Raw genomic sequence first — 24,463 nt, forward strand, 5'->3', positions numbered from 1 at the left:
TGTCTATATCAATGGTTCTCAGTTTTGGCTGTGCATTAGAATCACCTGGTAGCTTTTTTAAATTACCAATGCCTGGGCCTGGCATGGTGGCTCACACTTGTAATCCCAGTACTTTTGGAGGCTAAGGTGGTGGATCACTTGAGCCCAGGGGTTTGAGACCAGCCTGGGCACCATGGTGAAACCCCGTCTCTGCAAAAAAATATGAAAATTAGCAGATATAGTGGAACATATCTATAGTCCCAGCTACTCAGGAGGCTGAGGTGGGAGGATCCCTTGTGCTCAGGAGGTCGAGGCCACAGTGAGCTGAGATTGCATCACTGCACTGCAGCCTGGGTGACAGAACAAGACCCCCATCTCAAGAAAAATAAAATAAAATAAAAATAAAATAAAATAAAATAAAATAAAAACAAAAACCAATGCCTGAGCCCTATGCATGATGAGTCTGATTTAATTGATCTGAGTGGGGCCAGGCATTATTATTTTTTAAGCTCCTAAAATGATTCCAAAGTGCAGCCCAGGCGAAACAGAATTCCCTGGAGGGCTTGTTAAAATACAGATTGCTGGATCCCACCCCAGAGTCTCTGATCCAGAGGTTTGGGTAGGGCCTGAGAATCTGCATTTCTAACCACTTTGAAGGTGACACTGTTGCTGCTGGTCCTGGGGCTCCATGTTGAGAGCCATTGCTCTAAACCAACAAGTGAGCCAGGGAATGTAAATGCTTGCAAACATGCCATTATAATATATATGTTTCTTTATTATTATGGAGGTTTTTTGTGTGTGTCTTGATTTTTATTTACTGAGCAAGTAATACTAGAGCAAGAAAAATGAGACTGGAACACACATAAGCCCACAACCTTTACAGACGTACCATTGCACTGTGTAATCGCAGTAGTAATAGTAGCTAGCATTTATTGTACGTTTACTGTGTGTCAGGCACAAGCTGAAAACTTTAGGGGCATTCTTTCCTTTAATTCTCATGATAACTCTATAAGGTAATTAATTTACTATCCCATTTTACAGATGGAGAATTTGCAACACAAATATTAAATGGCTGTTTTACACACTTGTAACCAGAGCATAAAGTCCACTTTGCATTCAGCTTCTTTCACTTAGTACAATGACATATTTTCCATGTTGAATAGACCATTCCATTGTATTCACGTATCAGTTTTCTTCTCATTAGATATTTAGATCATTTCCATTTTCACAATCATATTTAACAGAGCAATGATCAATTTCATTTAGTGCTTGTCTTGAATTATTTTTCTTAGAATAGAGTCTCAAAAGTGATCTTCCTCAGTCAAAAGGTGAAATTGCCTAGCTTTGATTTATAACATACTAGAACAAAAAGTTTTTTTTAAAAAAAAAACCCACATTTCATCCAATTTTTTCCAAACCAAATCATTCTCTGGACAGGTTTATATAGTCACACATTTAAAGTAAGGTACTGTAATTTAAAAATTATGAAGGTATTTTTATATAATTTAGTTCCATTGCAAAAATCACTCCAGTGGAAATTACCTTCCAGGCAGCCAACTTCTTCAAGAAAACTTTCCAGGTTTATGAAGGCAAAGAAGTTTCTGCCGTCTTCTATGGAAGTCACCCCCAAACAACAAGAGCATGAGAACGAGAACCACAAGTCCATTTTGGACAACACCAGAAGATATCTGTAACTCAGAACCCGCTTGTACAAGAGGGCAGTGGCAGGAAAGGTCAAACCAACTGCCCAATTAAAGGCTCAGGAACCCATGGCCCCAGCAATGGCTGAGGGTGAGCCAGAAATGCAGGCTGCAAGCAAGGGAGGGACGTGGGTCTGGGTAAGGGCCAGAGTCTTCCGATCTAATTGTCAAGAAGCGGGAGGGAATTATTCAGAGAAACTGAACAGAGAGCCTCCGGATATGCGGACGCCAAGTGCAGAGGAGGGCCATGTACCAAACCAGACCCAGAGGACTGGGTGCAGGTCTGCATCTTGAATGGGGAAGCCTCTAGCCCCAGCCTGTGTAAAATCATGTTACTGAGTTTCCCTAATTGGTTCAGCAGTGAGCCAATATTTCCATGTCCTTAATGATGAAAACATCATAATCCATAAATAGGATTTATTCAAAAGTTACGATACACAGTCAAGTGTCACATAATGACATCTTGCTCAACAATGGGCCACATGCATACATGACAGTGGTCCCATAAGGTTATATTGGAGCTGAAAAATTCCTATAACCTAGTGACGTCTTGATGATTCTGACCCTGTGAAGGCCTAGGCTAGCATGTGTGTCTGTGTCTTAGTTTTTAACAAAAAGTTAAAAAATATTTAAATAGGAAAAACATTATAGAATAAGGAAATAAAGAAAAAAAATTTTTTGTACAGCTGTACGATGTGTTTATGTCTTGAGCTAAGTGTTATTGCAAGACTCAAAAAGTTTTAAATGGTTTAAAAGTTTATAAAGTGTAAAAGTTATAGTCAAGTCAAGGTTAATTTGTTGTTGAAGAAAGAGAAATAGTTTTTATAAATTTAGTGTAGTCCAAGTGTACAGTGTTTATGAAGTCTACAGTATTGTACAGTAATGTTCTAGACCTTCCCATTCACTCACTACTAGCTCCCGGACTCATCCAGAGCAACTTCCAGTCCTGTAAGCTCCATTCATACTACATATTCTACCAAGCTATACCATTTTTAATCTTTTATACAATATTTTTACTGTAGCTTTTCTATGGTTGGTTATGTTTAGATACACAAACACCATTGTGTTACAATTGCCTATACACAGTATTCAGTATAGTCGCATACTATACATGTTTGTAGCCTCAGAGCCATAGGCCACACCATACAGCCTAGGTGTGTGGTAGGTTCTACTATAGGGGTTTATGTAAGTGCCCTCTGTGATGTTTGCACAGGGACAAAATCACCTAACAACTCATTTCTCAGAATGTATCCCTGTCATTTAGTGGTGCATGACTAAATGGTGCATAATCATATTAGGAGGTTGAGTTTAAGAGAGGCAAGGTGTGAAGAGCTTTATCTACCCACTTTAATAGGAAATTGTAGGCAATGTGGAGATATTTGAAAATATGGAGGTAAATAGAAGATATAAAACGAAAGTTCCTGAAAGTGGTTGCCTCTAGGAACCAGGGAGAGGGAGGGGTGTTATATGTGTGGGGATTGATGTTTCTTGTTATAAGCTTTTAAGCACTAATTGACTTTTTAATGATGTGAGTGTGTTTCTTTGATAAAATTAAAATTGAGGGAAAAGGGAAAATTGCGTAGGCACTTCTCTACTACTTAATTTATGTACCTTATGAATTGGATTTCCATAAATGGGTTTTGTCCAAGCAGGCTACTCGTGGAGATTGCAGATCATAAATAAGAATTGCTGATATTAGGGAGGTAATTAATTGGCCAGTAGCCAAAGAGAGACCCTTCATTCCTAATAAAGGAGTCCAGGCTCCAGCTTGAAGAGTCAGGATCTCTATTGTGGGCTTCCTTCTTGCCAGGATTTGAAGAGAAACCCTTTACTAATCCACACTTTGCAACACAATCCACCTGATGAGTCACTGATACTGTTGGTGAGAGCCTAAATAATCATCATTCCAACTAGAAGAATGCTCGTGCTTGCTCTCTGTTGCCATAGAAACAGTGCAGCTCCAGTCTCCCTGTTGCTTTGGTAACCCACCCCCCTTTCCTCACATCACTACTGCTGGGGTATTTTGCTGCCAAGATAATGGTCTCTATTATGGATTGAATGTTAATGGGCAGTCCTTTCCCCCAGACTACACCCAGCCCCTTCTGCAGCTCCACATTTGAAGGCCTTGTCTAAGTGGCATCTCAATGAGATGGTAATAGATACTTGAATCAGCTGGAGAGGAGCTGTAGTGATGGGGGTGGGAGGGGATAGAAGAAGCATTCAGCTTCTAATCTTGAAAAGGGAGGACTGGGAGCTTGGAGAGGCAAAAATGAGGAAATCATCCATTAGAGTGCCTCAGCTGTGTATGAAGTCCTAAAGCCATTTCTTCCAGTCAATAAAAGGTAATGCTAAGTAAGGTTTATTGAGGAATGAATATATGCTGGATACTGGGTTAAGTACTTTTTGCCTATTTAATCCTATTTTACAGAAGAAATGGATAAGGAATCTGTTCAATGTCACAGAGGTTCAGAATTCAAACTCAAATCATAGTCACTGCACTAAGCTACTGCTCACTTGAGAATGGAACAAGCAAGGGTGGCATCAGAGAGTGCCCTTACACTAAAAGAGCTTACTTTTCAACTGGAAAAAGACATTTAACACAAAAGGGGAAAAATTAGAAGATGACATCTTATAGACCATGTGAAGTGCAAAGTTCTGGTGCCATGTTCACAAAGAGGCGAAAGTGGGCGAGACATTATAACGGCCTTTCCATAGGAGAAAAAGAAAGAGGGCTCCTGCAGACACTGAGAGGAATCTAGGAGACAGGAGTTGCCTGATTTAGTCTCAAACCTGATACAGCAAGAATCAGGGGCAAGTTCAGGCATCAGCCCCAGAGCAGGTGTTTAACCTGAGTCACCCTGGACTGATGATGGGTTTTCAGTTGTCAGCAAAGGGGAAATTTGGCTCCTCTCCTCTTCGTTTGAGATTCAAATTTTCTTGATACTGCCTCTTTTACTTTGAAATTCAAAAAAAAGTTGAAGTTTCATATGAAATTGTTTTAAATTTTATGGCTTTCAATTTCACAATCCAATAACCCTGTTTAGTTTACCAGATTTTTTTTAGCCACCTAAAGTCCTCATGGCATTAAGTGGAGTATAAATCTTCAGAAATAGAATTTCTATGGTGTCCTGATTTTTTAAAATCAGAATTATGATGCTTCGACTTGTCCTTCTGTATCTTCTAATTCTGCCCCCATTCTCCTCCTTTAACACTCCAGGGCATGGAAGTCATCCAACAGCTGCTGGAGGGACTGTGCAGAGTTACGACGGAGACAGTGACTCCTCCAAAGGGGTCTCGAGGGTAAAGCATCTTGATGTCTTTATCTGCAGGGTCTTTTCAAGCCCAAAGCAGTGGTTCTCAATCCTGAGCTCGTTCTAGTCATCTCCGAGAATAAACATGTGCAATTGTCAATGCCAAATCAATATATATTGGTTTAAAATGTTTATAATACAGATGTATGTTGTCAGGAAATCTTGGAGGGAGTTGAAGGCCACAGAATACCTGACAGGAATATCAACTGTTGGCTAAATGATAGCTTGCATGTGAGACTGTCTAGATTCAAATCCAGCCCAACTTCTCTCTGTCTCTGTTTCTTCTCTTTCCCAGTAGCTGTGTAATCTGGGGTAAGTCATTTCATTCTCTTAAGTCTCAGCTTCCTCTTCTGCAAAATGGAAGAAAAGGAAAGTCATATTTTTGTGCAGATTAAATGAGACTATGCATGAAATAGATTATAGTGGTACCTGGAATGTAATGCTTAATAGATATTAACATTTTTGTTCTTAGAAAAACAAATCCACTAGATGTTTAAGGTCCTCAGAAAGATTCATCTCTCCTAGAGACTGGCCTTCTGTGCATTTTTTCCTGTTTCAGTTTGTGAACTTTGGAATACAGGATTTCCTAACACTTCCTGCTACTGCTCTCTTAAGCTCCTACCTGGATTTGGTCATTGAGGCCCTGATGTTTCCAGTTTTTTACCTTGCTTCATCCTTGCATCTACCTACTCAGCATCCTACATCTTGATTTCTATGGCTCTGCTTCTAGACCTAGGATAAACCCTGATCTTAGTTACTCCCTTGCTCAGGAATAGATTTCTTATATTCTTGATGGTGGACTTGGGTGAGATGGTGGATCCAGGATTATAATTAAAAAGAGTAGGGAAGGAACCTAGGGCCTTTGTAAAAAGAAATCAGATGTCTTAGCATCCGGCGAATTGGAAACTGCTGCCCCAGAATGCAGAGGATGATTTGCTCATGAACTATACTGTGTCTGGTGTAGGGATTATATTTTAGAAAGTTCTAGCAGGAGGGTAAGTTTGTTTTGAATAGTTTTGTTGAATAACAGTCCCCTCATGTATAAGAAAGCCTTTTTCTGTAACAGAGCATGCAGCCTGGAGCAATGAGGAAAAGGAGAACCCACCTAGTCACTAGAGTAACTGAATCAATTTTGGGGATTCCCTGGGGTGATAGGTGGCAGTACCTCAACATGCCCACTATGTTTGCAACACTATGGGTTGCAAAAAAAAGAGAAAAAGCTTAAATATCACCCTCAATGAACAAATGAAATTGTTGAGGCTGGGCATATAGAATTAGAAAATTTTATAGAGAATAGGTATGCTAAATATATATATATACGTATATATGTATATATGTGTGTATTTCTGTATGTGTGTGTGCATGTGTAACAAACTATACAGACAACAGAGTTTGAAAGATAATTGCCAAAATATGAGAGCTGAAGCAGAGTGGTTTGGGAGGTGAGGTGAGGTAGTACTAAAGGTAATCATTTATGTTTGGTGCTTGATAGGCATCAAAATATCCTGGAAAGAGTACACCAACTTGGAGCGTTCCAGCTGCAGCTCAATCCTCACCTTGCTGTGTGAACTTGGAGTAGACACTTTCCCTCCTGCATGATGAATGAATGTCGTATAGTTGGAGAAAAACAGATAATGAATGTGAAGGTGATTTTTAAACATGCAGTTGCTATAGAGTTGGCAGTTCAATAACCATTATGAGCCTATGTCTTCAGTTTCAATATATCTAGCCACTCTTTCTACTTGAAAATTCATGATCTTATTAAATAAAAATGTACTGATCCCATTATTTTACATGGAATGGTGCCACTATAATGGTGGGCTATGGGCCTGATCTCAGACCTTCTGGAGTCTGTAAAATGGAAGCTTCCATCTAGGAAACTGAAACAGCCCCCTAACTAGTCTCACTGATTCCACTCATGCATTCTCCACGTAGTAGGCAGAATGAGTAATTTTTTCTTAAATATAATAATTGATACATAGAACTGTTGTATATTTCTTGTTTTTTTTAAATTTCTGGCATCTATACCCAGTGTGATCTTTTAGAAATAATCAGATCATATTGGTCTTCAAGTGAAATACTTCAGTTGCCTCCTAATGAATTTATATAATAAATGCTCCAAAACCCATCATCCAACTTAAGGTCTAGAACATGCACCTAGTGACTACCTTAAGTATCTCTGTGTCCCCTACCCCACCCTCTTTTCTTTTCCCAGAGGTAATCACTATCCTGAATGTCATCTTTATAGTTCCCTTTTACAAATACTCTTTCATCCCATCTATCGGATGAAATACATTATTATCTCAAATAATGTATTGCTTAGTTTTCTTGGTTTTGAGCTGTATAAAGATGGTATCTCACAGTACGTAGACTTGTGGGGTTGCTTTTCAAATTCATCATCTTTCTGAGATGCTCCATGTTGTGTGGTTTTGTCCTTTCATTTCTACCATGTATATCCAGTGTGATGTTTAAAAAATAATCAGATCATATTGCCCTCCAACTGAAATACTTTGGTGGCCTTCCGTTGCATGTGGGGTAAATTCCAAACTCTTTACCTCCACTTACAATGCTCTCCATGATTTATTCAGGTACTTACAGCCCTCAAGCAGCCTCCTTTATTCGAGGGATCTGGTTCTCTGTGCCAGACTTGGCCTGTGAGTTTCAGAGCATGCTCCCTCCCACCCTCTTCCTCTGCCTCTCTCCTGTTCCTACCTGGCCTTGGTAATTCAGAGGCTTCTGCCTGCCACTCCAGGCTCTGCACTCCTTACTCCTTACACTGGCTTTCTGTTCCGACCACACTGCCCTCACTTTCTTGTTCCTCTTATATTCCCACCTCAGAGCTTTGCACAAAATGTACCTTCCACCTGGAATGCTGCTATCCCTTTCTCTTAGTCCTTTTACTGCCCCTCTACTAGGAGATCCTGCCTTCTTATCTATGTCCTCTCTCTTGACTAAGTCAAGTAGTCTGTTCAAATCTCTCATTCTCCCCTATTCATTCTCTTTAGTGTATTCAATAAAGTGTGGAACTTAATTATATTTTCTTATTTGAATGATTATTTAGTTACTGTTTGTTTTCCTTTTGGAAATCTGATGAGGTCAAGCACTACCCAAGTCATTCACCACTGTACCCCTAGAACTTAGAATAGTAGTTGGCAAAAAGTAGATACTCAGAAAACATTTGTTGACTAAATACATGCTCAAATGCATAAATTAAATAATGAATAAATCTGTTAATAGAAATCTGTCTAGAACTAGCATTTGTTTTAATGAGATCCAGTGCTATCGGCAGCCAAGTGTCTCAGCCTCTTCCTATCCCAAAGGGCTCAGATGTTCCCATGTCCCCACTTCTGAATTTCAGAGAGCTGCATTTGTGTCTGTTGCATGAGTCCTGTCCCCACAAAAGGCCATAATTATGTCATGTAGCTTAAGTTGTGCTGGAGGACGCCCTTATACCAGCCCTTAGCTCCTGGAGCTCAGTGGCCTCTCTCATCTTCCCATGTGTATACCTTGAGTCGGTTTCCTCTCTCCAAGGTGCTGAACCTTCCTTTCTATTTGTGCTTCCTCTCTTTGGAAAAAGGATGTGTGTGTATGCTGAAGGTTAATTTGGCAGAGTCTCTTACTGGAGGCTGAGATGACATTTCAGCTTTGACCTGTCAAGTCCTTGTGACTTTCCAGAAATTGATTTGGGTAATGACTTGTCATTATGAGTAATTAGCATTTGTGGAAGTCTGAGAAAACCTGCTTTTTTTTTCTTTAGAAACTTTGCTACCCTTTTGACACTTCTACTGAGGTTTCACATTTGGTAAGGGGTCAGGTAAAATCATAGAAATGAAAGGTTATCCCTGAAAGAAGTGGAAGTGTTTCTATTTCTAGATGTATCTAGGTATAATTTCCAGACTAAATCAGATTGCCATTACACAGTTCAAGTTAAAGTTAGCATTTGTAAGTTAATATTTGAAGCAAATAAGAGAGATACAGTTTTCATTCCTTACTCAATATGCTTGACCATGCACCAAAGGGACCATGACTAATTACTGCTCCTAGGTATTCTTGCTGACTTATGAGATGTTGAAACTGGAATAAACCTTGTTCAGTCCTCTCATTTTACAGATGAAGAAACTGAGGCCTCTCAAAAAATAATGTGACTTTGTTTTTCAATATTTAATTTATAGCTTGGAGATTGAACCAGGTGACCTTTAAAGTTTTTTCAAAATATGTGAAGTACAGAGCAATGTGTTATAAACAGTTCAGCACTTGTAGAGATTTTCTGGGTTCACAATAGTATTTTCCTTATTTAATTCTATTACAGCAAATTCTGGCATATTCACAAATGGGCTGTCTCCATTTAAACATAGTAACTACCTTATCTGTTTTATTATCAGGGATGCATTGTGCTGGAGTCTCAATCAAGTGCCTGGAAGCTGAACGTGAAAAACAGTGCTGCCAGGATTACAGAGATACTGGCCATAAATGCATTCGTGGGCTCTCAAGAAGCATTAGGGATGCCATGAAGGAGGGGCATTTTTACTTTGTGTCCTACCAAATTCACTTAATTATACATTGCAATGAGGAAAGTGTGGGAAACAGCAAATCTGATCTTAGTGTGCCTTCGACTAATCCAAGCTTATTGTTTGTGAGTTACTATTGTGAAATGATCCCCTGTGCATATAATGCAGTTAGCTTCAAATAAAAATCTGTGGCTTCAGACCTCTCTTCCTTCTTTGCTTCTTTTCTTCTCCCTTTCTTCCTTTCTTTTCTTCTTGCTCCTTCTTTCCCTTCTTCCACTCTCTCCCTCCCTTCCTTCTTGCTTTTCTCCCTCATCTCTCTCTGTCTTTTAAATCTTTCCATTTTTATTTCTGCATATGATGCTGGGCTTCCTTCCCTGTGGCTCCCAAACTAGAAGAGCATTTATGAACCCCTGATATAATGTAGGGCTTCCCAAAGTGGAGTGATTGCAAGATGATCCATTGCTGTCAAGAATTAGATATTCTAGTTATATTTATTGTATCTACAATATGAAAAATAAGATTTTACAAATATATAATTATATTTTTACTAGTGCCACAAGTGCTATAAGATAGTGGCATGAGATCACAGATGTTTGGGTTTGGATTTCTTAGATTTGATCAGAGCAATAAGAACTTCATAGAAAGTAAAAAAAAAAAAATGTGTAATTCTATCCCTAGATCTGAACAACTTGCTCTGTGATCTTCACCAAAACACTCAATTTTATTATTGTAGGTTTCATGCTAGATGGAAATGGGAATAAATCAAGAGTTTAACTCTCTTCTTGCAATATGCCTTTGTACTTTTCTCCAGCTGCCAAGTCGACTATGGCTTTATGAAGCCTTCCTTCTTAGCATGTTGCAAAAGCAGGTATTCATGCCAGGCACCATGTAGTGGGGCAGAGCTAGGACCAGCTTTTTGCATGTGAATACAGTAGATGACAATGACGACGACGACGATGATGATGGTGATGATGACAATGATGTGTGTGTGTGTGACTAATGTGGAGTTGTGCACATCTTTATACATCTGATAAATGTTTACCTCATGTCTCTGGTATGGCACTATGTGCCAGAGACATGAGCTACAAAGATGAATAGGAATGGGTTCCACTGTCTGGTGGTAGACACAGACAGACAGCTGCAATCCAGTGTGGTAAGTTCCTCAACAGAAGTATCATGGGTGTGGCCATCACAGTGGGATTCCTAAAGGGGGTGCACAATACAATCTCCCCCAGTACACCAGTGCTTTTCAAAAAATGTTGTACGTGGACCCTGGGAAACTTGCTGAATGTGCAGATTCCTGCCCCCCACCCCAGAATTATAGAGTATAGAATATCTGAGGAGGGAGACTGGGAATATGCATTTTTGGCAAGCTCCTGGATAATTAACAAATGGTCTAATGGAATATCTTTTAAAGTACCTGAAAAATCTACCATTTGAGCTGCATTTTTAGATCTTAGAGCCTTTTTTGGGTTGAAAAATCCCAATTTAAAGTGCAAATACAGGCCCCTGGAGGGAGACAGCCTGTGTCTTATTCTTTCTGAATATGCCTCCCCACACTTGCCACCATGCCCAGCATCCTCTAGGTATTCAGTGATCAACGAGTGCATAGAAAGAGTGTGCCAAGTAGTATTTTGGGGAGTAGGAGAAGAGGGAGCAGGACAGACAGCTGTGTTTAAGCAATTGGGAGCAAGTTGAGGATCCTGGGTGACAAAATAGGGCAATTTGAATGGAGAGAAGGGCCCAAAAAGAAAAATGTGAGAGAGGTGAGGAAAAACATAGCCTGTTTCAGGATGTCCAACAGCCTTCATCAGGTGAGGCTAGAGACAATGAAGGATGGAACTTATCTTTAACTTTATATTCTATCACTTCCACCATTTTTATTAAGGTATAACATGATTTTAAAATAAGCACATATTTTAAACTTAAGGATGAGTCTTATCAGCTTTGATATTCTGACTCCATAACCCAATAGCTGCATAACTTGGGTAAATCTTTAACTTCTCTAAAGTTTAGGTGGATGGTCTAATAAGTAGGGGTACTGATACCTGCCTGCCTCAGAGAATTATAATGATCAAATATCAGCTCCAGAAGAGCACGATTGTTGTCTGATGTTCACAGATGTGTTCCCAGCTCTTGGGACCCTGCCAGCACACTGCAGGTCCTCAAATAATGACAGATGAATGACTTCCAGTGACTTGTCTGATGAGGAAGCAGAATGTAGGAAGGCAAGTGTGCACTTCAGACACAAGCAGAGCTGGGTTTAGATCACAAGCCCTACCTCGGATTGCTGTGTGACCTCGGGCAGGTGACTGAGAATTCGTGACCCTTATTTCTGCGTAACATGGGAATGATCATATCTACCTTATAAGGTTGCTTGAGGACCCAAAGACAATACATGTAAAGTTCCTGGTACAGTGCGAGGCACTGAGATGATAGTCAAGAGCTGCTGTATTATTGGCTAGAAGCCTAAAAACCGAAGGTATAAGGAATGTAGAGGCCGAGCGCAGTGGCTCATGCCTATAATCCCAGCACTTTGGGAGGCTGAGGTGGGCAGATCACGAGATCAGGAGATCGAGACCATCCTGGCTAACACAGTGAAACCCCATCTCTGCTAAAAATACAAAATAAAATTAGCCGGGCGTGGTGGCACATGCCTGTAGTCCCAGCTACTTGGGAAGCTGGGGCAGGAGAATCGCTTGAACCCGGGAGGCAGAGGTTACAGTGAGCCAAGATGATGCCATTGCACTCCAGCCTGGGTGCCAGAGCAAAACTGCATCTCAAAAAAAAAAAAAAAAAAAAAAAGAAGCAAAGAAATGTAGAAGACAGAGAACTACACTCAGGAGTCATGAACGGTTTTAATAACCTGATGAAAATATAACACATTTTCCAGAAAAAAATGTGCACATATGAATATATAAAATATTGCACATCATTTTAGAGTTCATCTTGAAGCTATCCATGGACCCCTAGTCATGGACTTGTTTTGAGTCATGGTTTCATTTTTTTATATAAATACAGTACATGCTCATGGTAAAATGCAAACAAGGCAGAAAAACACAAATTTTGAAACAACGAGTTAAACTTCCACTGTCTAGTATTAACAGTTTGTAAACATGTTTCCAGACATCTGGAATGAATGCATACATGGAGCAAAAGACAGAAATACTCTTTTAAGAATTGAATTAGGACAGGCGCGGGTGGCTCACACCTGTAATCCCAGCACTTTGGAAGGCCGAGGCAGGAGGATTGCTTGAGTCCAGGAGTTTGAGACCAGCCTGGACAACATAGCAAGGCCCCATCTCTCCAAAAAATATAAAAACAGTAGCCAGGTGTGGTGGTGCATGACTGTAGTCCCATCTACTTGGGAGCCTGAGGTGTGAGGATTGCCTGAGCCAGAGCGGTCAAGGCTGCAGTGAGCTGTGATTGTGCCACTGCACTCCAGTCTGGGTGACAGAATGAGAACCTGTCTCAAACAAACAAAACAAACAAACAAACAAACAAAAGATTTGCCCTATATATACTTTAAAAAAAATAAAAATATTTAAATTTAACTGTATGAATTCAACAGATGGGAAAGAGCTGATGAGAAACTGAAGAAATTTCCTATCAAACACTTCTTATTACAAGTATTATTAGATTCTGGCCCGGCGCTGTGGCTCACGCCTGTAATCCCAGCACTTTGTGAGGCAAAGGCAGGCGGATCACCTGAGGTCAGGAGTTCAAGCCCAGCCTGGCCAACATGGTAAAACCCCATCTCTACTAAAAATGCAAAAATTAGCTGGGTGTGGTGGCACAGCCTGTAGTCCCAGCTACTCGGGAGGCTGAGTCAGGAGAATTGCTCAAACCTGGGAGATGGAGGGTGCAAGTGAACCAAGATCGCACCACTGCACTCTAGCCTGGGTGACAGAGTGAGACTCCATCTCAGAAAAAAAAAACAAAAAACAAAAAACACGAGTATTATTAAATCCCAAAAGGATTTCTCTATGGTCAAGAAAATATATTGGGAAAGCTTTTGAATTGTTAACTCTAAAGCTGTTGTTAAGTCTATTTTCTGTTTCTGTTGTTAACTCTATTTCAATTTCTGAAGTGGATTTTGACTCTAACTATGGTGGATGAGTCCCTTATCCTGCTTACGTTTTTGTGTCCCTCCTCTTGCCTCCTGATTTTTTGTTGGTTATATTATTTTCAGTTTGTCAAGGTGTTATGTCTTTATATTCCACAGTGGAACCACAAACCTCTCAATAATTTAGTGTTTATTCTATGTTGGTGAACTCTTGTCAGATATTTTGGGTATAGCACTTGTTCTGTTTTCTAGAAAGTTGGTTTTTTGCAGGAAGACGGTAGGTATAGTAGGTGAGAGTATCATGATATAGACACCAATTATGTTCTTTTCAAACGGTCCAGAGAATTAAAAATTAATGTAGAATTCTTGGCCGGGCACCATGGCTCATGCCTGTAATCCCAGCACTTTGGGAAGCTAAGGCAGGAGGGTTGCTTGAGGCCAGGAGTTTGAGACCAGCCTGGCAACGTAGTGAGAATGCATCTCTACAAAAAATAAAATTATAATTAGCCAGGCATGGTGGCACATGCCTGCAGTCCCAGCTACTTGGGATGCTGAGGCAGGAGGATCACTTGAGCCCAGGAGTTTGAGGCTGCAGTGAGTTGTGATTGTGTCACTGCACTCCAGCCAGAGTGACAGAGTGAGACCGTGTCTTTAAAAGAAAAGAAAAAAGAAAAAAAGGAAAAAAAGCCTAGGGCCAAGACATCCTAACCGAGATGTTAAGATGGGGTCCAATCAAATTACTTGAGGGATATGGTAAAGGGCTGGAGCATGGGCCTACTGCTCAACCATGCAAGTTGGGCCCCAGGTCCTAGGATAAGCCATTGCCACCACATTCCCTGGAGAGGACTGCCTTGTAGACTCTGTCCTCAACCTGCTCCACCGAGTCCCTTGGCCATCCTTCAAGGACAGCCACAGGGGCCCCTGCAGCACTGGATCAAGTTTACGTCTAAACCTCTTCCTTGCATGATGCTGCTATTCTTTTCAGGGTCGTGGTCAGTGGGGAAGGGAGATCGTCCATCTGTTTCACAAATGCAGTAAAATATTTAAAAATGAGGCAGCAAGACTAATCCAGCCTCTGCCACATAGGTGCTGAATTATGTATACTTGAAATGAAGGCAGAAGTAGCCATTTGGTGTTTTAGTAACATTTCGCCAGCCAGCCCTTGAGGTTTAGCTCAAACTGTATCAGCTTCTCGTCAGCATGTCCGTGGGGAGGACCTGGCGTGTGAAGTGAGGTAAGAGTGCCCGCGTGGGGAGAGGAGGCAGCCGGAGAGGTGGGCTGAGGTCACCGACGATGGAGCTCATGCTCTGCGTTTGAGGCTGCTGCTTCTCATCAAGAAGGGAAAATACATGCTGTACACTGAGGCATTTTTGCCGTGCAGCTGCATAAGCAGACAGCTCATTTTGCATGATTTATAGGACCTTTCTGCTTTGCTCTTTTTAACCTAGCTGACTCTGTGGGAAAGAGCCCCATGCCCATGGGAATCATAACCCAGGTGTCCCTCACAATAAGGATGTCTCTGTGGACGCAGGCATCTGGAGAGGTGTCTGAGAGATCATTGCATCTGGTGGTCTCAGTGCTGGCTGCACTTGACAATTTCTTAAGGTGTTTTTAACAATACTGATGCCTGGGCTCCACCCGTAGGAAATTACATGTTATTTCTCTGTAGAAGAGACCAGGCATGTGTATGTTTAAAAGCTCCCCCTAGGCTGGGCACAGTGTCTCATGCCTGTAATCCCAGCACTTTGGGAGGCTGAGAAGGGAGGATCACTTGAGTCCAGGAGATCGAGATCAGCCTGGGGAACATGGCAAGACTCTGTCTCTACTAAAAATATATGAATTAGCCAGGCAAGGTGGCGTGTGCCTGTAGCTCTAGCTACTTGGGAGACTGAAGCAGAAGGATGGCTTGAGGCCAGGAGGCTGAGGCTGCAGTGAGCTGTGATTTCATCACTGCACTCCAGCCTAGGTGACCTGTCTTCAAAAAAAAGATAAAACCTCCCCCAACTGATTCTAAAATGCTGCCAGAGTTGAGAACCACTGAACTATTTCAACCCTGTCATGATACAAATAGGAAAGTGCAGCTCAGAGAGGAGAAGGGACTTGCCAAATATCATACAGTTATGTTAGCTGTTCAGTTGGAACAAGAACCCAGTGATTCTGGCTCCCAGCTCAATGCTCTCTGGAATACCATTGTGTCCCACTGTAACCAGTCCTTTGGAAACAGTAATTAATCTCTTTTCATGGGGCTCAGAAGAAGTGAACTTCAGCTTTTGCTACCAGAAAACTGTTTGTCTGCTCCTGCAGGGGGCATTTTGATGAAATGAACTTCCATTCAGAGTCCTACTGTGAGTTTGTCAAGAAATGAACAAATACTCTATCTTCCCCCATAAGAGAAATGATCAAAGAATGTCATTGTTTGAGAAAGAATTTGTGATTCCCTTGAGCTTTGAAGAGTTTACTTAACAAATCCCGGAAGGTCTCATTTTGTCTGACCTTTGCATGGGGTATAGTGTGCAGCTGTGGAACAGAGTGAAAAGCAAAGTAGTCCCTACATCCTGATAAATTTGGTATGTTTTTAAAATCAGATGTTGAAAGCAGGTACTTTGTCATGGTTCCTTTTTGCCTTGCATGTCAGGAAGCTCAAAGTAAAATTATTACTTATTGTAGTCCAGGTTTCTGCAATAATATTTTCAATTTTGCTTTTTTTCAATGCCTATTTCTTTTCATTTGAATCTTGTTTTTATAGGCTTAGTGTAGGCTTGGTTTTTGGTGTAAGCCACCTCAAGTCTTTTGGAAATCAGTCAGAAGTATAAATAATAAATGGTTCATAATGAGTTTGACTCAGCCATGGTCTGGATCTCAGAGATAGCAAGCCCCAACCCACAGCATCACAGCACAGGCATGAGTGTCAGCACCTTCCCTCTGAGCGCCATCCTTGCTTGCTGTAATGTTGCTATTTGAATTATTTGTTCTCTATTTGCTTCTTGGATAACATAGGAAACTGGGAGAAACTATTCTCTCCACTGAAGGGCTCAAATTCTAGTCCCTGCAGTCAAGCTTTTCAAAGGGGATTTCCCTTAACTCATCTGCACAAATGCCTTCCATGCCAGTGGAGGACAAAAATGAGGGTGTGGGACAGCCCGGGAGAGGAAAAGAGCTGCAGATAGAAGACAGGTGTTGGAGAGAGCTCTGTTCTTACAGCTCCAGATGCCGAGGCTGAGCCCTGTCAGGTCATAGTTACCCATTTATAAGGAGGACACTGCCTCCTAGAATAATGACTGTTTTTCTCATTTGGAAAGTTTTTGTGCTGATTAAGCCAAAGTAAACTTCCTCTACCCTTCTTCACTGCACTTCTTCCTTGTGAATTTAGAAGCAAGGGCATAGACCTTCTTATATTTATGGTAAAGTTTTGTGAGCAAACCCAGTCTAAGAGAGGCTCCTGGCCAGAATTTTTTCTTTTTCCTTTTTTTTTTTTGCAGTGTCATCATGGCCGGTAATAAAAGTCAAGAAGTGACGGGGCAAGAGCAAACTCCACACTTCAAATCCCCATTCAAAGCAGTTGCTGGCTGGTCTTTACCCTCTTGGTTCCATTAATCTGGAATGACCATTAATAGCAGGCGACAGGAGCATCTGTCTTCTGGGAGGTGGAGCTGTCAGCCTAGGTAGCAAGCAGGAGAGAAAGTAAAGCCTGGGGTAGGTGTTCTTTTGTCGGTTGACTTGGTTCTCTAGTGAGGCACTCTCTCCATATTTGTCTCAAAACCATTAAAGTGACCAATATCCTCTTTAATGAGGTGGGATCTTTGCCAAGAACAGCGAATGTGATGCTTCTGCCTTCTCTTGCAATACTGGGAACATGAAGCTGCTTACTGTCACGTCAATTTCTCTCCCAATCTGGTTGACAGCAGCTTCTTTGGTGAGGAAACAAGAGCACCCCTCCCTCCTCCTGCCTCTTTTACAAAGTCCTGAAAAGCAATTAAGAGTTCGTTCCTATGGATGGATGTGTTGGTGGATGTATGACAAGGATTGTGCTCTGTTAACTAAAGGCATATCATTCCTGGGACCTCATTAAAAGTGATTTTCATGTTAACTTACATGTTTTCTTCTTAGAGTAATGAGAATGAGAGTTCTTATTACTCAGTACATAAACTGTTTACTAAGGGTGCAGCCTAGAATAAATGACATGTACTCTGTGAGCCGACTTGCTCTCCTATACAATGGGAATAATCACAGCATCTGGCTCACAGGGATGCTGCATGGAGATGGATTAAATAAAGCAGGCATGTAAAAGGCTTGGCAAAGTGCCTGGCACATAGTAAGTGCTCAGCAAAGGGTAGTGGTTATTACCTAACATGGATGGAAACGATGCCCAAGGCACTAATCTGGGAAAGCTCCTAAGAATAGAAGCAGTCAATTTTGGCAAACCAATTCCCACAGGACTTTACAAGCTTGGTTCTCAGCCTTCCACATTCTGCAGAACAGCAGCTCTGAAAACTGATATCTGATTTGCTGTGTCCACACAGCTTAGCTGAAGACACAACATGCAGCCTTAAATAGACCTAAAGAAAACTGAGGAGTGTATTAAAATTGGCCACAGAAACAAGCAGAAATCAAGCTCTATAATTAATGTTCAGCCTTCTATAGACTGGGAAGTTTAACAGGATCATCTAAAGGTCAGGAGGGGACTCAGCTAAACCCAGAGAGAGAAAAAGAAAGAGAGAGAGAGAGAGAAGAAAACATCTTACTGCATGTCTACTTCCACATTAACACGAGACCTCGTGTTGGGGAATTAGAGGAATTCCAATTAAGCCCTTTCATTTTGATTTCTCATTAGATTCGTAGAATATCTGCAGAAAATTAAATCGAACGAGAGACCTCCAGCCGGGAGATTTATCCGATTTAATGTTTTGAAAGAGACTTATTATCTTGTCAGGAGTAATTTGAAAATCCAAATAAGAGCAATTGAATCAGCAGAATTTAGGCCTCGAGATAACAATCACTTTGTAAGACCAACCATAGCATTTAAACAGCTCAGCCCTTCCTAACTCTGCTCCTCTCTTTCTCTGTCTTGCCTACCACCACCCACAATCTTTTGAAGACCACAACCAGAAACCACAGCAATCACGTTGAAACGAAGCCTATAACTGGGGTCTTCACCCTGTCTTTCTTTGTCTTCACTCAATGCCACTTCTAATTTGTGTGCAGACAGGCTGTAGCCTGATGACCTTGTGAAATACTTCTTCTCCCAGCCCACCGGGTGTCTTTGGCGGGCTTTATTCTCCATGAAAATAGCAGCTGACTCCTTCCTCCTCATGATCCCCTCGGATGGGTGGCTCACGGCTAGAAATAATCATAAGGATTTCAAAATAGAGTTGGGATTTTTCTTTTTAATAGCCTTCTAGCTACAGGGAGCCACAATCTTGGGAGATCTGAAGGGGCATGACATTTCATTAACAACCAGATCATTCAGGTCAAGGTAGGAGCTGTGCTCCATCACGGCCTCCCTTGGAATCCTGGTTGAGGCTATGTAGATACTGGGATTTAGACCCATGACTTGTGCCTTGCTCCTGAAGGGCTGGGTCTCTCTGAGCATCTCCAGTTGCTCCAGGGCTGCCAGAGCCTCACAGACCTTCAGCCATCTCTGCTGAGCAAGAGATAGGGGGCAGGCAATGCACGTTAAACTTGCCAAATCATGGTTTCACCACCTCTAGCATTTAAACAGCAAGTCTCTATGGAGAAAATATTTGGTCAGTTCAAAGCCATTGATTCTTTCCTCCTCCTTCTGCCTTACTTCTGGATATGGGGAAAGCTTTGAGTCCTCCTGGCATGGGGCTCATAACACCTGGTCTGTATGCTCTCCTCCTCCTCCCATCTTTGCTGTTGGCTGGCTCAGCTGGTCCGACGGCTGAACTGCCATTTGCTTGGGTACCACTGCCATGGCCTCTGGTCATCAAGGGCCTACCTTTTATTTTGAGATGGAGTTTCGCTCCTGTTGCCCAGGCTGGAGTGCAGTGGCACGATCTCGGCTCACTGCAACCTCTGCCTCCCGGGTTCAAGCGATTCTCTTGCCTCAGCCTCCTGAGTGGCTGGGGTTACAGGCACTCGCCACCATGCCCAGATAATTTTTGTATTTTTAGTAGAGATGGGGTTTCACCATGTTGGCCAGGCTGGTCTCGAACTCCTGACCTCAGGTGATTCACCCACTTCAGCCTCCCAAAGTTTTGGGATTATAGGCATAAGCCACCACACCCAGCCAAGGTCCCACCCCTGATGGCCCCTCCTCCTGACCCAGGCCTCCACTGCACCAGTGGTCCTCTCTGTACTTGTGATCTTCACAGGAGCATGTAGGAACTTCTGGGCCCCCAGGAGTCCACATACAGGCCTGAAGGAGTCGGAAACGCTGCCACAGAGCCTCCTATCTGTCTGACTTTTCACTCTGAGATGCCACATCATTGCCCTGGGCCACCTTGCATATGGCCAGGTAAATGTAGTTTTTACCCAGGCTATGCCCACTGAAGCATGCTACTGCCCAACCCCCAGCTCCACAATGATCTTGACTCTCCTTTACCTGTCAGGATATTTCTGCCAATCCCAGGAAAGTGTCTACCGGATGAGGGAGAACGTGGCGATGCGTGTCTGACATTGTCACCTGACTTCTTTCCACGCTTCACTATGGTGGAAAGGCTGTTTCATCTCATACTTTTTCTCTGGAAGCCTCTTAGTCTATTTCCCAGGGCACTGAGATTTATAGCTCAGCATTAAGAGCAGAAGGGGGCATATTATGTCTACATCCTAGAGGAAACTGTGATCTGAGTCTGTCAGGCATGGTTCTTGATGTGGGAGTCTACAATGGTTGGGAACAAAATATTATTAAAACTGAAACTTACACAGATTTAATATGCCCCAAATATCTCTACTATATTTACAGTCCACCCTACCTCCTTGGATGTGATCTGAGAGACCAGCATAGACACCCCTTTGTCTACTAAGATAGGCCCTAAGGTTAAGGAAGCAAAGTTACCTACGGGTTGAGAGTTCAGGGCCCAGCTGCCATGGTACATTTTTAAATTCCTACTGTAAGAACTACTACACCCTTACAAAACTCACTAAAATAGGAGCTATCAGGCCACTACAACTCTGGACAGAGGACCAGCCTTCCAAACATTCTCTTCTGAGAAGCTACTGCAGATTTTAGGCCAGTTTTGGCAGCTTATAGAGACTGCACACAAACTGTCTTTGCATCCTATAGTTCCCCTATTGATGTAAAGAGCCAAATTCCATCTCCTTTTGATGCTCTCCAAAGTGAGCATGAGATGTATGTTACATACATGTTTACCCAATCCACATGCGCTCAGCTCCCCTCATAAATATGCATAACTTTTCCTTTAAACTTGCTGAGTATATATGATACCAGCCCTGTGAGGCATAAAACCTAATCCAACATTCCCCTCTTCAAAGAGAGAGCACCTTTGGTCCACACTGGGCTTGCAAATCGATATTGCCAATAAAGCACTCCTTTCTGTTCAGCCATCTTGTTGGTCTTTTGGATGACAAGGGGATGTGGTTCCCAAAGAGGAGCCTTTGTTATGGAGCAGGGACTGAGTGTGAGGATGTGCCCTGGAGAAGGTAAGAGTGAAACATACTCCTTATCCAAAGAGAGAAAGATGGACACACAGACATGGGCAGCCTCTGTGGGAGGGAGGCTGAGTCTGTCTTGGTTGCGGAGTGGAAGGGCTACTCCGAAGGAGAAAGAGGAGATCCGTTAGCTGGCATCAAGAGAGGACTTTGGGGACAGAGCAGTGATGTTTAAAGATATATTTAGCACAATTTGGCCACACGGTGTGAAACACAAACTTCCAACCTCCTGGAAATATAGCACTGCATATTTGGATCTAACAACACACCATTGTGGATTTCGGACTAATTCTTGAGTGTGGAACATTTGAGTCCTGCTTCAGGGTGGGCATGGGGTGAGAACAAAGTTACGCACAGGGAGCTGGTCACACTGAAGTCCCACTTCTGTCTTCCGCTGCATTCTGCACCTAATGAACTCAGGAGGTTGAGGTCTTGCGGGCCTTCCTTCCTTCCCTTAATCACTCCTCTTTCTTTCTTCAAAGGGAGTTTGCCCACACTTTTTGTTGAGATGTTTTTATTTTTATTATCCTTCTTTTAGATACTAAGTTATTTAAATTTCTTTCCCCTTACCAGTGAGTTGCTTGACAAATATTTATTGGATGCCCATTTTGTAGCAGGCAGAATTCCGGGTCCCCAGGAGAGAGATGGACCCAGCAGGCACAGTGGCTGCCACCATGCAGCTTTATTGGGAGGGCACACATTAAAGAATTACTAGATGATTTAGGGGATAATTCCATGTGTGCGAAGTGCTGCAGGAGAGTAGATGTGGGGGTAATTACCCCTAGATGGGGTAATTGGGAGACTCTACCACTTCCAAGGGGTCAGGAGAGAGGCTTCCTGGAGGAGGGGGAATTTGATTGAGTTGTCCTGAAGGATAAGCAGACATGAGCTGGTGAAAAAAGAGGAGGAAGAATGTTCCAGAGAAGAAGAAGAAGAAGAAGAAGCCAAGTGCAAAAGCTTGGAGGCAAGACAGAGCACATCTATGACTGAGGGTGGCCGGCATTGGCAGAGAATAGGGAGTGAAGGAGGCAGCGATGAGAAGCGAGGCTGGAGACATTCTCAGGGTCTGTCTTGATGGAGACAGTGGGACAGAAGTGTGCTAAGTGTGCATGGGTTATGAGTCAGGAAGTCTGATGGCCTTGCCTCCTGGGTGGGTGGCCTTGGGAATGTTACTTAACCTTCCTAGATCATAGTTGACTCATCTCTAAAAACCAGGATAATTTATCTGCCTCATAGGTTTATTCAGAGGATCAAATGAGTTAATCCACAAAAATCACTTAGCACAGTGCCAGGTACATCGTAAGCACATGATAAACACTACCTATAGGCCGTGATGAGGAATTTGGATTATATTTGAAATGTAATGGGAAGATTGGGCAGTGGCTCACTCTTGTAGTCTCAGTGCTTTGGGAGGCCAAGATCAGAGGATTGCTTGAGGTCAGGAGTTTGAGGCTACAGTGAGTTATAATCAAGCCACTGCACACCAGCCTGGGCAACAGAGCAAGATGTTATCTCAAACAAAAAACAAACAAACAAAGAAAGGAAAAAAGAAAAGAAAAAACAAGCAATGGGAAACCACCAATGATTTTTCAGGAGGATTTCATAATCTGTCTTGTGCTTTTAAAAGCCTTGTTCTGCTAGGGTAGCAGTTCCCCTGCTGTGCCTTTTCTGTGATGCTGTTCTGGATGTTATTCCAGGAAGCTTAGCCCAGAACCTTCCAGTCCTTCCAGGATTGTGCAAGCAAGCTCCTTATTTCCCATATTAAATCCCTTTAGACTTAAAAGGTAAAGTGATTTCCGTTTCCTACAAGTAACCCCCAATAGACACAGAAATTTTTAAAATACTTGAGACAAGAAATAATGATGGCTTAAACTAGCATACTGTCATTGGGTAATGAATGGAAGGAGATATATTTGAGAGATATTTAAGACATTGAATTATTAGGACTCAGTGATTGATTGAATACAAGGTTGGAGAGAAATAACAACTGACTCATAAATTATTGACTTGAGAAATTATGTGGGTGGTGATGAAAACTTCTTAAGGCTATCAAGATTGAAGCTGAAGCAGTTTTGGTAGAAAAAATATGCACTTAATTCTAGACATATTTTGTTTAAGGCATATTTGAAGTATCCCCATGGAAATGTGACAAAGACTGTTGAATACATGAGTCTGGAGTTCAGAAGAAAGACTTGGGCTGTATATTTAGGGATCCATTTCATCGACGTGGTGATTAAAGCCTTAGAAATGCATAAGGTTGCTTAGGGCAGGCGCAGAGTGAAAAAAAAATCTGCTTCCAGACAGAACTATGACAGATAGCAACATTGAATGGGTGGTTAAAGGTAGAGCAACTGAAAGGGGAGCCAAAAAGGGGCAGCGAGGCAGGCACGAGGGATGCAAAGACAGAGAAGCCAAAAAGAGCGAACACAGCAAAGAGTGGAGGAGAAAAATCAAGTGGGGCATGCACTGAAAGATGTCCAGTGGATTTAGCAACACGGAGGTCAGAGGTGAAGTGGCAGAAGAGGAGACCAGATCGGAGTGAGTTGAGGAAAGAGCAGGAGGTGAGGAAATGGGGGAGGTGCATGTAAACAGCTCCATGTAGGGCAACATTCACCAGCACAGGTGCCAGAAATGCTCAAAATAACAGTAAGAATGGCAGGCACGTCCTCAAAGGGCTCCTTTCTCACCACATCTTGAGGTCTTCCAAAATCTCTAATCCTTCCACAGTGTGGACTCTTTATGTTCTGCATATGAAGTGGAAAGGTAAGCATAAAAGAAATTATTTTAAAGCTTCAACAACCTCATGCTGAAGTTAGGCTGTGGAAGAGAAGAGAGAGAGGGCAGTAGCTGGAAAGGAGAGAGGATTAAGGGAAGATTTGTATTTTTAAGATGAGAGAAGCTTGAGCTTATTTTAATCCTGATGGGATGGAGCCAAGGGGGGAAACACATAAGGATTATTGATTGTGCAAGATTCCTGGGAAGACAGAACAGCATGGGGCCCAAAGCACAGGAGGAGGCATTGGCCTTGAATAAGATCACTCAGCTTCAACACAGGAGGAAAGGAGGAGCAAAGAAGAAGGTGGTTATCTGAGGTTAAGTTCCCTAAGCAGAGCCCGATATGGGGATTTTTGTGCAAGTGATTTGTTGAGAAGGGTTCTCAAGAAAAATGTGTAAGAAAGGGTGGGGAAGCAGGATGTAGTAGGGTAAAAGTTAGACCTAGGTGTAGCTTCAGAAACCAAGCTTCAGCCTGATCCCTCAGGGGTTCTG

At 42.2% G+C, this 24,463-nt stretch overlaps 2 long non-coding RNA genes across 2 annotated transcripts in view; one reads left to right on the forward strand and one right to left on the reverse strand.

Annotated features, from left to right (window-relative positions):
• Positions 1 to 885: 885 nt before the first annotated feature.
• LOC134808811 (uncharacterized) overlaps positions 886 to 24,463 on the reverse strand; it is an 89,162-nt gene continuing 65,584 nt past the window's right edge. Inside the window, exon 3 of the long non-coding RNA XR_010152598.1 lies at positions 886 to 5,340. This is a non-coding gene — a long non-coding RNA (uncharacterized LOC134808811). The remainder of the gene's footprint in view (positions 5,341 to 24,463) is intronic.
• Positions 3,635 to 6,599, forward strand: LOC107968731 (uncharacterized). Its single transcript, XR_001710123.2, has 3 exons — positions 3,635 to 4,021; positions 4,897 to 4,979; positions 6,483 to 6,599. It is a non-coding gene; the product is annotated as an uncharacterized LOC107968731 (long non-coding RNA).

The sequence above is a fragment of the Pan troglodytes genome, chromosome 18, assembly GCF_028858775.2.
Source record: "Pan troglodytes isolate AG18354 chromosome 18, NHGRI_mPanTro3-v2.0_pri, whole genome shotgun sequence".
In the NCBI taxonomy this organism is placed as follows: Eukaryota; Metazoa; Chordata; class Mammalia; order Primates; family Hominidae; genus Pan; species Pan troglodytes.